Below are 6,221 nucleotides of genomic sequence, written 5' to 3'. Positions count from 1 at the left end.
ACTATGCTATCTACCCCTCTAATCATTGAGACCCCCACTACCACTAACTCGCTTTTCTTGGAGGATGAGGCCGTCTGGGTGCCCTGGGGCTCATCATTCCTCCTAGTCTCAGGATCGTGGTCCAACTCATCCTGCAGTGACATGAAACGGTTGGTCACTGTGATCTCCGGAGATGCCGCTCCTCTTGGAATTGTGTGCCCCCTTCTATGCCTACGCCCTACTGTAACCCAGCGCTCTCACCCTATCTGGTCTGTATCTTCCCCCCTACCCGGCTTTGGTGAGAACACTATCTCCCTATAGGGCATACTAATCAGTTCCTGGTGTTTACATACATCTACTGATGCACTTGGACACATCATCAGTGAAGTACCTGGTGTCCTCGGGGGTTTCGGGTCTTTCAACTTCAGACCCCCTCTGCCAGACGACCCGACTGGGAGTGATCAGCTCCCAGCCTGTGTCCAAGTAGTGTTAGACCACGGCTTGTCCCTCATGATCCACAGCCACCTTGAGGCCTTCTCCGCGGCTTCTGAGGCTCTCATGATGGCTTTATTTCTGCGGGCACCAGTTATGCCCAGGAGAGAGTAGACCTTACACAGAGATTTCCCTGCAAAGCCCCTCCCTCCCACTTCTATGGGCATACACTGTGCTCGCTACCCCCTCTTGTGGCATTCCTCCACGAGCTCAGTGTATTTCCCCCTCTTTCTCTCATTGGCCTCCTCCATCCTCTCCTCCCATGGAACCGTGAGTTCCAGCAAGACTACTTGCTTTGTTGTTCCTGAGCTCAGGACGATGTCTTGTCTCAACGACGTCTCCATGATGTACTTGGGGAATTTAAGTTGCTTCCCAAGATCCACCCTCATCTGCCAGTCCTGAGCTGTTCTTAGGAGGCCTGCTTGGACTTTAGGTCAAGGAATGGGAGGGTTGCCTGCTCGAATAAACGTGATTACACGTCTTGCTGGTTGGAGCCGTTTGACCTGGTCGATGGTGCTACAGATGGATTCAGCGATTACCTTGAGTACCTGGTTATGACGCCACCTATAGCGTCCCTCCGCGAGCGCTTTTGGACAGCTGCTGAGGATGTGTTCCAAGCTCCCTTTTCCTGGGTACAGGGGGCATGATGGTGATTCCGCCTTGCCCCAGCAGAAGAGGTTAGCTGGGCTGGGCAAAACGTCATAGACAGACTGAATGAGGAATTTCACACGGGAGGACTCTGCCTTCCATAGTTCTGACCAAGAGATCTTACGGTCCATCATCTCTTCCCATCTAGTCCAGGCTCCTTGTTGCCGCAGGCCCACAGACTTGCTCATGCGCAGCTCCTCGACCGTAGCTCTTACTTCTTGCTGGGCCAGGTCTCACCTTTCTTTGCCCTTGACTTTGGTGTAGTTAGGAGTTGGTATCATGCCTAGCCCAGCACGGTCTGTTGCCACGGGCCCCACCACCGCTCTGTGTCTTAATCGCGCTTCCGCTTGGTTCATTGCATGTTCGGCGCTCCACTTCCTTCCAGTTCTCACTTCGATCCCTGCCTTCGAGATTTTCGGGTCACTTGACTCCCTGAATAGCAGCACCTCCCTAGCACGAGTCACCATGAACTCCTCACTCAGGCTTTTGAAGGGGAGACTCAGCTTGTTCCTGTGGCCATAAAGGGCAATGCTGCTTAAGCTCCTTGGCAACCCAAACCATCCTTGGAGATGGCTGCTGATCTTTCTCTCCATTCCTTCCACGGTTGACAATGGGAAGTCATACGCTAGCAGTGGCCAGAGGACCCTAAGCAGGATGCCATGCTGGTATATCCAGGCCTTAAACTTTCCTGGCAAACCCGATTTGTCCACGGCTGTCAACCACCCTTCTAGCTCTTTAATTGCTGTTGAAATGGCAGTGGTGTCTCTCAGGGTGGAGTCAAAATATTTCCCAAGGCTCTTCACAGGTTTTCCTGCGACTGATGGAATGCAGGTACCTCCAAGTGTGAAGCGGAACCAATCTGACACTTTGCCTTTCCTCAACACCAGAGACCTGGACTTTGCTGGTTTAAAACACATCCGAGCCCATGTGATCAGTCTCTCCAGGTCTTGGAGGATCCATCTAGTTCCTGGAACTGACGATGTTGTTATAGTAAGATCATCCATGAAGGCTCGAATAGGGGGCTGCCGCACTCCAGACTTGGTTCTTGGGCCTCTGCACTCCACTTCTGCCGATTTGGCTAGCATGTTCATAGCTAGGGAAAAGATAATCACGGAGATGGTGCACCCTGTAATGATTCCCTTCTCGAGTCTGTGCCACTCAGACGTTACAGTCCCAGAAGAGAACCTCACCCGGAAGTTGTTGTAGTAGTCTATTATGAGGTTCTTGATTTTGCTCGGGACATGGTGCAGTACCAGAGCCCTTTCCACTAGCTTGTGAGGTATGGAGCCATAAGCGTTGGTGAGGTCCAACCACACTACTGCCAGGTCTCGACTCTCCCTTCATGTGCCTCCCTGATCAGCTGTGTCACCACTCCACTGTGTTCGACACAACCTGGAACCCCTGGAATCCCACCCCTCTGAACTGAAGCATCGATGTACTGATTCTGAAGGAGGTACTCTGTCAGCTGCTGGGCGACAATACTAAAAAATATCTTGCCCTCGACACTGAGCAGAGAGATGGTTCTGAACTCTTTGATGTTAGTTGAGTTCTCCTCCTTTGGTACCCATACGCCTTCTGCAAATTTCCATTGCCATGCCACCTTTCCCCTCCTCCAGATGGCCTTCAGGATCTTCCACAGTCGGTAGCCAAGCTTGGGGCACCTCTTATACACTAGATATGGGACTCCCCTGGGTCCAGGGGCGGACCTGCTTCTTGCAGAATTCACCACCAACTGGAACTCAAACAATTCAGGATTACTGTGGAGTCAAGCTAGTTGGGCCTCGAGATCAAGAATCTTGTTCTCCAAGTGCTCAATGAGTCGGCAACGATCGTAGATGAACTCATCCTGGAGTTCTCCCTCCAGAAATCCGATCATCCGACAGCCTTTACACAGTTTTGGCCACATTTTTCTCCCCGAACTAAACACACTTTCCTTAAATAAAGATTTACTGCCAAGACAGAATTACCAGCTAAAAAGTGCTAAAAGCACCGAGGTGGCTCAGAACAGTCAAAGGCAGAAATTAAACACAATAAATGCCAGATACAATAAACTACGCAGCAGCGGTCAACCATGGCATCCACTAGAAAAGTGTCTGCTCCAATCAGTGCTAGAGAACAGAACAAGCTGCAGAAGGAAATGTCTCCATTTTACTGTAAGTAAAATCAAGACATTCTTTCACTTGGATTTCAAAAAGCCTTTTTCAAAGTTTTTATGGTGCTTTTTTTCTACACAGACATGGACTTGTTCTTCTTCTAAAGCTTTGTTAAAAATGATGTCAATTACTTCTTGGAAGCAAGACTGAATTTGTATGAGAGTTTGTAACTTTCAGGTGTTTAAACTTGATTGTTTAAAGCGTGGACTACTTTTTAAAATTTAAAAGGGAAAGTTTGTTTTTTAAAAAAATGAAATTGTCTGTCACTTTAAGCAGGCTTAGAGCCTACAGACATTAGAAATGCTATTTGGCACTTTGAAGGTTTGAGCCATTTTGAGACCCACCCATTCAAGTATTGAAATGAAAGCTTCATATTATGCAAGTGTAGCAAGGTCAGATAAATAATGTTTAACTAACACGTTCCTTTTATCAGCACTTTCCCAGCCACTAAGGGCTGCTCTCAGAAAGTACTTTGCTTTGCAATTTCACAAAATGTCAGTGAGGTTTTTGAAAATGGACTACAGGTAAAGCTTTGTCTGACAAACCAAACAAGTCAAATAGTTTTTTTTTTTAATTTTGGGTTTGTTGACCAAGGCAAAATGCTGAATATTTTTCAACGAAATTTGTTATAATATTTTTTAAAAAGGAACCACATACTGTTGGGGTCTGTGTCACTTCTATCAAAACTGTGTGTTCATCACATTTCAAAGATGTACACATGGCTATGAGTCTATCCTATCATTAATCACAACCGCACTCATCTTTTCATCTTTTCAGTCACAAGAGGATTTTGAAGGTGCAGTGTAATTTTGTGATTTCAGTTGAATATTAGGATCCAGTATGGTTAAACCAGAAGTACCATATAATGGCATTTTATTTTATTTTTATTTTTATGGAGAACACATTCTGTGATTAAAAGCGCAGAAGAACCAAACATAATGGGCATTTTCTAGTTTTAAAATGAAACAGACAGTTGTAAGCTTTCTGTCAAGTATTTTAATATCTCTCATTGTATTGGAAAAAATGGAATGGATTCAAAGAAAAAGGGGGAGAAAACTGAACTGCAGTGAATAAGTAGCATAGTAATACATGTAGCCTACTTTTCAAAATTAGTATCGCAGATATGAAAGATTCATATCTCAAAAAGATATAAAGCAGGCAAAACAAATGTTAAAAGAAATCTGAGAGCAAACCTTGAGCTAGCCAGTTGATTGTTGCCATTAGAAACAGAATACACACCAGATCCAGTAGTGAACATGGATATTGCAGAGACATTAAGATTTGCAATGGCCCTGTCCCAGCCATTACAGAAGACTTCAGTGCTTGTATTTCCTTATGCAGACCATCTGATTCACAAAGATACTTGACTGCTTGTTCTGACACAAAGCAAGCATAAGGGACAGTAAACACCATTGAGCATAGACAACAGGGGACACAAGTGAATGGAAGTCATCTCCTCTCCTGGCAGCAATTTTGTAGGACTGAGAAAACAATAATAAGAGGATACAAGTTCTTTCCTAGTGATGTACAGTTCCGTAGCCATTGTATTTAAAATGGGAGGCCATTGCAGAAGTTACTATGGGAATGGGTAGAAAACACTTAAAATACTTTTTGCAGAAGTCTTCCAACTAATTGAAAATTAGTTCATAAGTAAACAAAGAGTTCTTTAATATTAACATTAAGCATCTTGAAAATCCCATATAAGGGTATGCTTACTTCCAAGTCGCAGGGATGGCCAATGTTTCCAAAAGGAAAAAAGGAAGATATTTATTATGATTCAGATGCAAGCACTCCTGACAGAGGTAAATGCAAGAAAAAAATTATCATCTATTTGTGTACCTCTGAGACAAATACAATGGCCATGAGAGGATCCTAGATACATCCACAGTGTGGCAGACTACATTTCACATTGAGTTATGCTTCAATGCCGAGGCAGGTATACATTTGCCAAAATATAAATTCATGCAACCTTAAAATTACATTTGGGTTGAAATTGGGTGAAATATGAATATATCAACAGGACCATGGTAGGCTTCAGCTGTCAAGTTAATCAGCGAAAGCATCATGCCAAAATGGAGATGATTAAGTGTGGAATGACTCACCTGACCTCATCTGGTAAAGGACCATCTGCCTGCAATCCAGACTCACAAAGCTCCAGTCCACCTCTAATTACACAGGATGCTGCCTCTGAGATGATAGGCTCTCAGCTCTTTTTAATTGGTGCATGGCTGTCAGTTATGCATTAATTCAGGGTTTGCTTGAAGTTGTTGTTTTTGCATTTCTTATTTGCATTTCATTATTTGTAGGACTGCATATGCTTGGATGGGCCAGAGTTAGGGACTGAACCCACCTCCTTCCCCATCCTTCTTAGGGAGAGATTTACCTGTGTCACTTATTTGAAAGACTGACATGTCAGATTTCCTAGAGGGAATTGTGACTCTACATCTTCCCCTCCACCTTCCCACACCAGATCCAGCTCTCCATTTTTGCCTGTGAGCCTGATAGCCAGTCCTTGGGTTTAAAAATACCCCTTCACAATCAACAGGAAACAGCTTGGTGATGAGTCAGGGCTCCTCCAGCAGTTCAGAAGGGAGGGTGGAGGTTGGAGCCGGGTATGAGTGAGGGCCAATCTGCTGCAGGTGAAAATGAGCTTGCGTCATATGGAGAGAGGAATATGAAAAAGATGGACCACTGTTTCCTCTGCCTTTGTCAACATGAGCACAGAGGAAACATTCGTATTTTTATTTTTTATTTACACAAATGAGTAGTCATGATGGAATATGACAGATGGCTAATGTCAGCCTGACAGGAGTGTACGTAGGAGAGGAAACAAACTTGAAAGTTCTACATTATTTATTCTTCTTTTCTTTCAGATTGGTGCTTATTTGAATGAAACAGGTATATGTAAGTCTCACTGTACAATACATAGGAACTCATTTCCTGAAATGA

The 6,221-nt window shown here is 44.6% G+C and overlaps 1 pseudogene; it reads right to left on the bottom strand.

The window, feature by feature from the left end:
• Nucleotides 1-403: 403 nt before the first annotated feature.
• LOC118770007 lies at nucleotides 404-5,634 on the bottom strand (annotated as a pseudogene).
• Nucleotides 5,635-6,221: the final 587 nt, after the last annotated feature.

This window comes from Megalops cyprinoides, chromosome 22, assembly GCF_013368585.1.
Source record: "Megalops cyprinoides isolate fMegCyp1 chromosome 22, fMegCyp1.pri, whole genome shotgun sequence".
NCBI classification, from domain to species: Eukaryota; Metazoa; Chordata; class Actinopteri; order Elopiformes; family Megalopidae; genus Megalops; species Megalops cyprinoides.
Note: the sequence above shows the minus strand (reverse complement) of the source record. Positions and strands in the feature narration are given on the sequence as shown.